At 33.8% G+C, this 12,495-nt stretch overlaps 1 protein-coding gene across 1 annotated transcript in view; it reads left to right on the forward strand.

Annotated features, from left to right (window-relative positions):
• The first annotated feature begins 1,089 nt into the window (after nt 1-1,089).
• Nucleotides 1,090-12,495, forward strand: part of Agpat2 (1-Acylglycerol-3-phosphate O-acyltransferase 2) — a 41,353-nt gene continuing 29,947 nt past the window's right edge. The window contains exon 1 of the mRNA XM_085946584.1: nt 1,090-1,396. The gene's annotated coding sequence lies outside the window, so the exon portion shown is untranslated. The remainder of the gene's footprint in view (nt 1,397-12,495) is intronic.

Consider the following 12,495-nt stretch of genomic DNA (forward strand, 5'->3'; position numbering starts at 1 on the left):
GTCATGAAATAATGATAACGTTTCTAAGAAATTATCTTTATCATAATAAATATGTTCTTCTATTTAGCGGTGTGTGTTATGATGTGTGGCTTTAGGCTCTTGTAGACCCAGACGAACCTCGGGTTTTCGTAAAAATGGTCATAAAAAGGGTAATTACTCTATAACGACAGATTGATTTAAAATGATGTTATTAAAGCAAAAGGAATTTTTACCATTTAAAGGTCGAAAGTAAAGAATTTGTGGTGGGTATCTTTGATGTTTTTAATAATACTCTTTTATGGTAGGTAGGTAATCATTAATAGTTTATCATGTTATATGATAAGCATTTTAGCTAAATTCATAGGCATGGATTTGATACGCACACATTTTTTGACAGTCTATAAAGCATTCGGTGCCCTACATTGATCTGAATATTTTTATTAAACGATATGGAGCCAACGAGGTGTCGATTAATTAATATGAAGTGGTTTTCACCAAATTGTATTTTATGTCGTTATGATGCAGGTTTGCCCAAATTGAATGTGGGCAAAGTACCATTTTATTTTGTAAAAGCGTCTCCATGAGTTCAACGAAAAACATAAACGTCATTGGTATTAATGTGACCATGGAATGTTAATTTTTATCATGATAAAAGACAATAAACACCTTTCTAAATTTATACAGTGTTCAGGCTTAGCTCTCAGAGATAACACGTTATTCATTATAAATCTATCTAAATATGAGGGCAAAACTTAGAAAACCCTTTCCGATATTCAGGGGCTTTTGAAGCACCATACGCACAGTTTTTGAAGCGATCGCCTTCGGGATAAACCGCCGTTGTTTTGTTATTTTCTACAGTTGATGATTTTCTTGTAGAGGTCATAACGATACAAATTACATATTACTTGTTCGTTTCTTCACAATCTTTGAGGAAATTCACGTAAACGCATTACGGGCTAATTTATTTTAATGCCAGATAAGCACTCATGTATCTTGTCGTTACACAAATGATTGTTATTTTATTACTTATGATTGCATTGCAAATATACTTTTTATCCGTATCGTAAAGACGTAAAGGCTCGATTCATTTTCTTTCAGTTACAGACCAACAGTTGATGGCTGACTGCGGCGTGGGCTACGCGTCGTCGAACAGCGTTTAACGTTGTTTACGTTTCGCGGTGAATTATTTCAATATTGAAAATCATACGATATTGTATTTTATTACGCGCGATTAATTATGCATAAAAAAACCCATATAAACCAGCGGTTTGCACTTCGAATAGAAAGATAACAAAACACAATAACAATAAAATACGGTATTATAGATAGTACCTAATATGGTATTGAAGAGATAACGCGCGTTTATAACAAAATATTGTGGTTTTTCAGCTGTTTGTCAAATTCTGCTAAATAATTGGTGAGTATTGGAGCTAAATATTATTGTATTATTTTTTCTGTGACACATTTCATTACTTCCTTTACTCTTAATAATAAGTAAAGTTCTCTTCTCGTTTTATCGGAAGTTGTTAATACCGCCACTAATTTACTTTCACACTTTAGTGCAAGCGTTTGCTTTTCAGAATAATTTTATTGCAATTGAACCATATCCTTTTATACCGACATCCTTAGATTAGTTTGCTTTGAGTGATCGGTTGGCAATGTGTCTATATTACAAGGATTAAGCTAAAGTGAATGAATTATCTAAGTATTGCAGATTTTGTTATATTTAATATACCAAGTGACGTCCCTAGACAAAATGCTGCCCTATTTATATCTATCATCCTTGCATGACTCCAATATCTAAAAAATGTGTTGTATGGATACATTACTAACAAAATATATAACACTAAATCTAATTTAAATGCCATGCATATCTACTTCTAGTACTTCAATAACTAATTTTATTCTACTTCAATAGACAGTTAGTATTGCGAATCCACGGTTTCAGATACATTTAAAAATACACCTGACAAATTTCAAAACTCGCAAGTGACCGGCAAAAATATTTAGATAAATTAATTAGGTAACCTACATATAATTCAAATATAATTCGCAAATCTGCACGTGTGATTACTGGTCATCAAAGACATGTCATCCAAGGCCAACGGAAGTAAACTAGACATCGTTAACCCGACAAAAAAAATACAGGCCTGTTAAACCTTCAATGTTAATTAATACATTTTATTTCCAAGCAGTGAGCTGAGTTTTTTAATGGAAAGATATTTCCGTTATTACTAAGTTTGGATACCTACCTATTTCTATATATATATACCTAATTTCGATTTGCCGCCCTTCGAGTAACTGTCGCCCCCAAGCGACGCTCAATCTGCATCAATCAACCCCCACGGGACGTCACTGAATGTACCTAATATAATATAATGGTTTCTCGTGAATAATTTACAGCTGACGCATTTACATTTGTACTTTGAATTTCAATTCATCACCTCCAGAAAAATACCTATTTATTTAAGTTTTCTACATGTGTGATTCATGCTGTTTGTCAATAACTTCCTGATTGGTGACATTATCTTTTAATACTATTTATTCGCTAAACTTTCTGCGGTATGTCCATATTTTAAAAGTATTAAGTTTACTTTTCTGTCTTCAATATATTATAATAAGTAAATTATGCGTATTTAAGATCATACCTGTTTTTATTCGTTAATCTATTTTTTTCCCTAACTCCTATTTTGAATAATATTTCAAAATATGAGTTTTTTTCAGAAAGCAATCGCCAGCCATTGGCAATGATACGATTAGATACAATACAATATTTTATAATATCACTGTTTAATCTATTTTAAATTATCCTAGATAAATGACGTTTTTTTAATTGTCTATTGTGCTATCTAACGACTGACCGTCTATTTCTGCACAAAAATAGGCCAAACATAGTTCAAAGAGCTTCGACTGATAATAACGTTGTTAGATTTCTATAAAAAAATAGTAAAGTTGTCGAAAATTATCACATTGTACATACATTACTATTGTAATACTATTGAAATTAATGATTTTAACAATATAGTCGCTCTATCTCTATATAGTAAATATAATTATATTATATAGATCATATTAATAATTGTTAAAATCATTAAGTTCGCAAATTAACAGACGCGAGTACTTACTCTAAACATAATTTTATATTCCAATTATATTATTTACTGTATTGTTGTTTAATTTAATAAAACGCATTTTAGTCAGGGTATGGACCTAATAGGTTGAGCAAGTGGCTGACATCCATTTCTCGTAAAAAAACAAAATCTGTTAATACAATCCTCTACTCTGTGGAGGCCCATATGATCCTGTTAGACATGGTCGAAAAAAAAAATATTTTCATTTATTGTTAATAAATCATAGGTCAGCTAACAATGATACCAGGTACGACATTTGGTCATCACATCACATAAATATTGTATGTACTTAATACTATAAAAAAATATAAGGTACAAAATGTCAGCATGTTGATGTCAAAGAAAGCATAGTATAGTATATAGCGAATTTTCAATTAAAAAATGGTAGGTACTTAGATCTATCTGGCAATAAAAACGCTAAGTTGGTAATAACTGGTACAAAACATCGATTTTTATTTTATAAAAATCAGTACTTATGTACGTTATAATTATTTACTATATCTCAGAGTGTCGAAATAAATGGTTCAATGTCAATTATTTGTAATAGTACCTAGTTCTTTTGTGACATTGTGGTCCCTTTTCCAAGGTAGTTCGTGCTCATGTCACATGTGTACTGTGTAGTATCATTAATAATATAATTTATTGTACTGTTTGAAACAAAGGTACAATGTATTTTCTTCGTATAATATAGAAACCATATTTCTTAAAATGTCATCTTAAGGGAACGGTCTTCTTCTTAGAATGATTAATTATCTATTTCCATACGAACTATATAAATGATTTGCAACACTATTCATTAATATAATGAGTAATGATTGTCGTGTTAGGCTTTACACAAACTAATAAAAGGAAAAATCTTCTTTACATAAATTTAACCTGAGACTGGATAATCAGGGGGGAACTATTTGTTTTATCACCTGCGCAATAAAAATTACCTAAAGTAAGTACGTATACTTATTATTACGTCGGGCAGTGCTCGTTTACTACATATAAACAGATTTAAATAATACAAATGGAATTAGATAAATATAAATCGTAGTCCATACCAATATAATAGGTATATTCTTCTTCTTCTTCGATGGCGCTACAGCTCAAGTCGAGCCCTGGCCTCCTCCAGCCGGAACGGTCCTCCGCACGTCTTTTCCAGTTCCTGATTTTTAGCAGCTGGTTGGCATCTTTTGTAATGTTATCACCCCATCGTGTGCGTGGATTTCCCACCCGCCTTTTTCCCCCTGGGTTTCCTTCGAGAATCTTCTTCGGTAACCGTGACTCAGGCATGCGCTGGACATGGCCTGCCCAGTTTAGCCTCTGGAGTTTTATGAAGGTGGAGAGTTTTGAATCTTGGTATAAGCGGTATAGTTCCGTGTTGTACCTAATTCTCCACCCCCTACCATCATTCATGGGTCCGTATATCCGCCTCAGGATCTTTCTCTCAAAGCAGTCCACCATTTCAGCTGCTTTCATATTTAGCGTCCATGACTCGCACCCGTATACAACGACTGTGCGTATGACGGTTTTATAGAGCCGGGTCTTAGTTTTTCTGGATTTGAATATGGGCAGCAATGAGAAGTACGATTTATTTGCAGCGGTTATTCGGGCTTTTATTTCTTCCAGTTCCTTGTTCTCTTTTGTAATATTGGAACCCAGGTATGTGAACCGGTTGACAACCTCAAATTGATGGTTCCCAAAACTGGAACATTGGTCCAGCCTACTCTGATTTTGTCGGCTTTGTACCATGACTTTAGTTTTGTTTTCACGGCCTTTTGGAGGTGGTCAAAATCTTTCTTCACAATCTGTATGGATCTGCCCATCATGTTGAGGACGTCTGCGTAGCCAACCTGTTGGCTCGGTCTGCTAATAGTAGGTATATTATCTATCCGTAAACAAATCGATATTATATAAAAACTATTTAAAAGTTGAAACCTTTTATCTACTGTATAAAAATATTTAAAACGTTTTTATACAAATGGCTAACTTTACTGTATTCCGTCGTGGATGACAACTTGTACTAATGCTAATGTACACTGAAACCATTCTACAGTGGCACCATGGGTATTAGAAAAGCAATTCGCAGTTATATTGGTATTATTAGCTACAATGCCTGTTTCGAAGTAAGCAATGAGAATGGCCTTTGCCGTATCCACGATGCCACTCTCTGTAGAATGATTCTACGCGCGATATTGTGGTATGATATTTTGATTAAAGCAAGCAAATTTTTACGACGTGGACTGACATTCAGTTTGATTAAGGTGATTCATCAGTGAAACGGCAAATAATTTTCAACCATAGGCGCGACGAAATTTTGCACTCGCTCCCATTCGGAGAGAGAATGTAGAGCTGGTAACACGTCATTTTGCTTCGTGATGGCGACGGCCGTAATAATTCTTAAATCGTGTAAAGATGACTTAAAACGTTACCCATTTACTTTAAAAAGAAAACATGTCAATGAATATATTATTATTGTTACTGATAAAACAATAAACAGAACATTAAATGGACACATGTTGGATTTATAAGACAAATTATATTTGGTTTGACATGCCTCATTTGCACCCGCGACCCGCAATCCGCGCATCGCCTAGCGACGATCTTTTTGGAGTTGTGGACATACGCTGACTTTCAATGAAATGATTGCGCAAGTGCATTTGTGTAGCGGCGTACGTTCAGAAACCTTTGTATACTATTTATTTGTTAGTGGAAATATGTATATTGGTTTGGATTATGTTTAAATACTAAATAAATATATGTATATATGTACCTACCAATAACTATATCTCCAACTTTATATTATAGTAAAGCTGTTGTTTGAAGTACATACGAACTTAATATACCTAACCTATGCTTGTGTCATAAATCACTCTGCGAGCTTTTAAGTTTGAAAATGTTGCAGACAATATAACTATTATTATTATTATATTATATATGATTATATACTAATTATAACTAAAATCGTGTTGTTAATTAATTTTTATTTACACCTTCAATTCTAGTTAGGTTCTTGATACTAAATTGTGACGGATTTTCGACATAAAATCATATATTCAACAAAGCTCCAATTCTGCGCCCTAACCTGTACTGCGTCCCGGACGAATCGATCTGAACATTTTGTCAAGTTTTCCAGATATAAATGTAAAAAAGACTATCGATGATTTATTTTTCGAGATGTTCGAACTTAAATATTGCATTGTTGCGCGTCTCCGTATTACGCGTGTTGGGAGGGAGGTTATGGCGGAGGCATACTAGTAAGTATATTATAATTTCATGAAATACTGGCAAAAGTTACCAAAGTTATTGAAACTATGCAGGTAAATTCTGTATGATCATAACAGAGATACATGAGGTTTTATAACTATCCTCTATAATATAAAATAATAAATTATGTATAAATAAATAAGAATAGCGTGTTTTGTTTGCAAAGTTATCACACTATTATTTGAGAATGCTCTAAAAAAGACAAACATTTAAAATAAATATAATATTTTTCAAACCTCACGTAGTTTTTCGATGGTATGCACACTGTACACAATTACATCATACTGCTTGGTCAAAATCAATAAAGATCACCGCACTGCACATAATAAGTTATTTAGCTAAGAATCTCAAATCTCCATTATTTTTCATTTTTTATTTACCACAATCATCAGCACAACAAGTAAATGCTATGAAAACATTTACCCATCCTCTCAGTAAATATCTCTCGGTTTGGTGAAATCCATTGTCTTAGGGCCAACCTACCTAGGACACTCTGGCGAACATCCGTTTATATGCGATGTTCTTTTTCTTGAATGAACTGACGACTCCAAAACAGATTTATCTGTTTTGGAGTCAATCATCAGTTCATCAAATAATACATTTTATTTATAAAATGTATGATTTGATGACTCATGGTTGTATCGTTCACGGAGACCATTCTCTATCTATAATGTAGACTCTAATGTTTAATCTAATGCCATAGAGTATATACATTACTTTAAAAAAGTTTTGGATAGGTACCTACGTGAAGATAAGCTTTAAGTGGTTACACGTGCAGCTATGTATTTTGTCATGGCTTGATTTATATATGTTGCCAAGGGCATATTGGTAGCCTATAACTAGCCCGGGAAATTATCTAGTCAATCCACCAGCACAGTGACGTCCCGTGGGGGTAGGCAGATTGAGCGTCGCTTGGGAGCGGCAGTTTCCCAAAGGGCGGCAATAATTAGGTTTATATAGAAATAGCTACCTAAACTTAGTATAACGGAAATATCTTTCCATTAAAAAAATCGGCTCACTGGTTGAAACAAAATGTATGAATTACTATAAAAGGTTTAACAGGACTATATTTTTTTGTTGGGTTCGCGATGTCTGGTTTACTTCCGTTGTCCTTGGTCGTCGCGTCCTTGGTGATCAGCAATAACATGTACACAGTGACGTCCCTAGACAAAATGCCGCCCCTAGGCAGCGCCAAAATGCCGTCCCATTTTTTATACAGTATGTTTTATCATCCTTTCATGACTCCATTATCTAATAAATGTGTTGCATGGGTACATTACTAACAAAATATATACCACTAAAACATACAAAATTAAATTTAGATATAAATATGTTAATTATGTTAGACACCCAAATCATCAGAGTCTGAGGCCCCAATTGGTTGATATTTCTGACACATTTGGCTTGTACCATTTAGCAATATACATATTTATTGTTTTCACACCATTTTTACTATACTATTATTGTACAACATGTGAACAAAATAACTTTTTAAGTTATTTCTATATATATACGAAATAATTCTCCTCGATTTTCCGCCCTTCGAATAACTGCCGCCCCCAAGCGACGCTCAATCTGCCTACCCCCACGGGACGTCACTGCATGTGCACATTTGCGAATTACATTTGAATTATAGGTATGTACATACTTACGTAATTAAAATTTATCCAAATAGTTTTGCCAGTCAATCGCGAGTTTTGGAAGTTGTTAGGTGTATTTTTAAATGTATCTGAAACCGTGGACTCGCAATATTGTCTATTGAAGCAGATATGGCATTTAAATTAGATATAGTGGTAGGTATATATCTTGTTAGTAAAACATTTCTTAGATATTGGTGTCATGAAAGGATGATAAAAATACGGTATAAATAATGGGGCGACATTTTGGTGCTACCTAGGGGCGGCATTTTGTGTTGGACGTCACTGCACTAGCAACACTACAATATTGAACATTTAGGTAAGTATGGATGTAAATATCTTAAGATGAGCAATGCACATTGAAAAAATTTAAAAGTTAACATTAAACCGAATGAATATTATTAATTATTGTCGAATATTGAGCAATTGGAAGCATGATAAAAATGTAATAAAAGCAAATGCACCAGCTATTGTTAGGTATGATGTTGTTAACACAAACGTTTAAATTTTCTATGAGATCCTTTTTGAATGTTACCTACATTATGCATCGCATACATGATTCGTAAATAGAAATGTTGATTCAAGAAAATGCATTTTAGGCCCATCAGCCTACAGGGATTTATCCGGATGTCCTGTCAAGCCAAGTCACCCCTTCCTGGTGTTATTGATAAAACAATTACGATATAAAAACGAATCGTACTTACTAATGTTAGTAAGTACCTATCTATATTTTTACCACGTTTTTATTAGCTCGTATTCTTGTTTGTCCAAGATTTGTTTTGGACGATTGAAGATTTTTAACTAACTTCTTGACTAGCTAGACATTTGAAACTTTTAGAATATATCAAAACACGATTACAATGCATTCTTTTAATACTTTTAGCTATCTTTAAGCAGAATTGAAATCATTTTCAGTTAATTCTGTTTTGTATGGAAAGTTGTTATTGTTGGTTGCTAAGGGGGTCCTAGCAACTAAATTATTAATATATACGTGCATTACTATGGAAATCAATATGGAATGTCAAAATGACATTTCAGTATTCTATAATATTTATTCAATATTTCTATCAAGTACAATAAAAAGTTTTTATTAATACATAGAATTGTCAAGTTTATAATGATTCAACAGAAAATTTAAAAACGTGGTAGGTACCTATATAAAAAGTTCTTTTTTTCTTGTAATTATTTACTAATGAAATCATCATGTTATATTAATATAACAAACATAAGAGATTATTTTGTGTTGGAGTAAACAAAATATTATCAAACGTGAAAACGAATATTAGAATATAATATTACGTTGACCATTCCTCGTCTCATCTTTACATGAAAATGTATCCGTTTTCGGTGTCACTTTATTTATTCATGAAAAACAGACTTATACCGATAAACTGGACTTAAAGTCAACAATAGCTGCCAAGTAGATACCTTCATAAAAAAGTTATAATTTTGTGGAAATCGATAGTATGGTTTCGGGCATGCGTGTTTTTTAGTATCTCAGTGATACGCCATAATATTACCTATAAATACCTTTGGTATGTATAATACTTAATCATCTATATTCTATGGCATGGGTGGCCAATCTTTTCAGCAGCCGGGCCGGATTCTAAAAATGAGATTTCCTACCGGGCCGCACAACCGATTTTTTTTATTATACAAAACAAAAAAGAAATATATATTATACATATTAATAAAATAAAACAAAAATGAGAATCAAACATATTTATTAGATTAGTCATTATTTAAATAATAAAAAATAAACAAAATAAAAAAAAATATTAAATTTTAGTGAGAAGTTTGATTTTGTGTGACAGAACTAAGTGCATCGATATCGATGTCGAGTGAGGTTGTTCCTACACGCAAACAGTTTTCCAAATGCACATCAGTGATTCGTGTTCTCACTCGGGATTTGATATGCTTAATCCGACTAAAAAGCTGTTCACACGCGTAAGTGTTTCCAAATAGCGAAGAAATCATTAGAGCATGTTTGTAAAATGCAGAATATTTCTCCTTGTCCAAATATGTTTTGTAAAACTATTCCAAACCATCCTGATGGAATTTCTCCTTTAACTGTCCATCGCAACATATTTCACAACGTTCCATTTGTAAATTTCCCGGTAATAAATTTACGTCTACGGAGAATGGCGTTACAAATGCAGCAAAAAGTACACGGTGCTTTTTTAAATCTTGAGCCAATATTGAATCTCAATTTGCGAAATTAGTACATCTAGCGGCAGCATTTGATATTATTTTTATTTTCTCACTGCTCCACGGGCCACAAGTTGACACCCAGCGGGCCGCGGGTTGGCCACCCATGATCTATGGGCTATTACAATATAAAAGTATGTACTTCATTTAAATGAGATAAATGGCAACTTTCAAATTCACTCTAATTAATATTATATTAAAAAATACATCTAGGTAGGTAGTGTCAGTTTTTTTCATTTCCATATCGATAGCAAAGAGCATACTAGTTAGGGTTTCCACAACTTTCAGTTCAGCATATGGGAGTGGGACAGTGATTAATTGGGGATTGGGGTTTAAATTAATTAGACAAACCGTTGGACAGATTATTTTCAACACAACTCAGATATATGTATTTATTTGATTGAAATAAAAATATCAATTGCATGTACCTACCCAAATTGCATCATTGTAATAATTGAAGTTAATGGCATCACCAAACCACACCGCCCCACATCACACTTGGTCTTAATCGGGTTATCACGGGACGCTACGTTTAGATGTGAAGTATCAGTATTTTTTATGATTGGGAATGTCTCAGGAGTAGTTAGTTACCCAAGACTTAAGTCACCATGCACTTACACGTGGTTTGACTGAATTATTTATATAACTTTCAGTTAAGAGCACCGATGGGGGAGAGGAGTACGTAGAGGAAAAATTAAAAATAGTAATAATAAGTAACAAAAGTTAATACAAAACTGACGAACAATATGAGGAAGTCTTCACGTTTACAGTATTACGCCGAAAATGTTCTAATTGCAACAAAATTTGCCTTTGTGGTGACCAGGTCGAACGGTCCGATAGGCCTAACAGCTGGTTGAACCGACTTAAGCAGGTCCTCTGTTTCCGTACATATTTTGGGACATTCCCAGATAATGTGGTTTGTATCATGTATTTATTCGCCATGTAGATACCTACATGTTGAATGGGTAACGATACTAACTCATAGAAACTGCCATCGAAGCCACCATATCCAATCAAGAATTGGCTGGTGTAATGATTAGGCCGGAGTCGATGCGGTTATCTCCATTCGCACTTTAATATTTAAAAAAAATATATATATATATAGGTAGGTATGTGTTCTTACCGTTGGTGGAGGCATTCCAAGCTTTCTGCAAGGTCGTATCCAGCTTCATTAGACGGATCGTGCACTTCCCCATGAATAGTAATTTATCTCTATTAAGACAGTGCTGTTTGTATACCAACTTGTTTATCTAGTCGAACGTTATAACATAAATCTATTCCACTTGTCGTATCCATAATCATCATCATATTCGGCGCTACAATCAAATGTGAACGTGACCGCCTTGTAGCAGAATATTTGTTGTTGTGAAATACGATTGTTAGCCATTCGCACAAAAAACATCGTGTGAATTTGCCAGACATGCCGCTCGAACCCGCGAACCATGGCTCAGAAGCAGACATTCGTCCACTAGGTTATCGCGAGCGCATAATATCTTTAAGTTAAAAATATAATCATAAATCAACACACTGAATGCCTAAAAATGATAGAGCTATTTTACTTTTCTAATTCCACCATCTGCAAAACAGTAATCTATAAAATAATGTTGTTTATGCAATTTCGTATTAAAAATAAACAGAATGTAGATACCATGTACATATTTCCACATACTATAATAGCGATGAGCCAGCCAGCCAGATATTGGCTATGAATAAACCAAAAATACAATAAATTTAATACCTGCCTAGTTAGTATATCGTACATTTTGTATGGAATACTTATTTTTAAATTATTCTGATAATAGTTGAATACATTCTAGTTCGGATATTAAGAATTCGTTGAGAAATGATATTAATGTATTTTGTTCCTTAATGCAGATGTGTTCAACCGGATGATCGCGTTCGATTGGTTAACAGTGGTGTAATTTTCTATCAACCGCAGAACATACATAGGTACATGCATGATCCCCACATCCCAAAGCGTGCCCCCTACCTATCGTTACAGCAGCGTTTCCCAACTGATATTCTACATAACCCAGTATAATATCAGCAGAATCAGATGCAGCAGTAGGATAACGTGAAAAGATCACAAAATAACAATGAAAAGGGAACATACAAGAAATATTTCGCGATGTAAAGCTGCATTTAGACCAAGCAAGCGAATGTTTGTTCTTCCCCCACTCCAGCGAAATTTTTATGCTCGCTCAACAAAAAGCGAGAGAATTTCGATGGAGTGGGGGAACAAACATTCGTTCGCTTGGTCTAAATGCGGATTAACAGATGTCTCAAAT

Source organism: Rhyacophila brunnea, unplaced genomic scaffold (genome assembly GCF_057557595.1).
Source record: "Rhyacophila brunnea isolate RB1 unplaced genomic scaffold, BYU_Rbru_1.0 scaffold_2, whole genome shotgun sequence".
Lineage (NCBI taxonomy): Eukaryota > Metazoa > Arthropoda > Insecta > Trichoptera > Rhyacophilidae > Rhyacophila > Rhyacophila brunnea.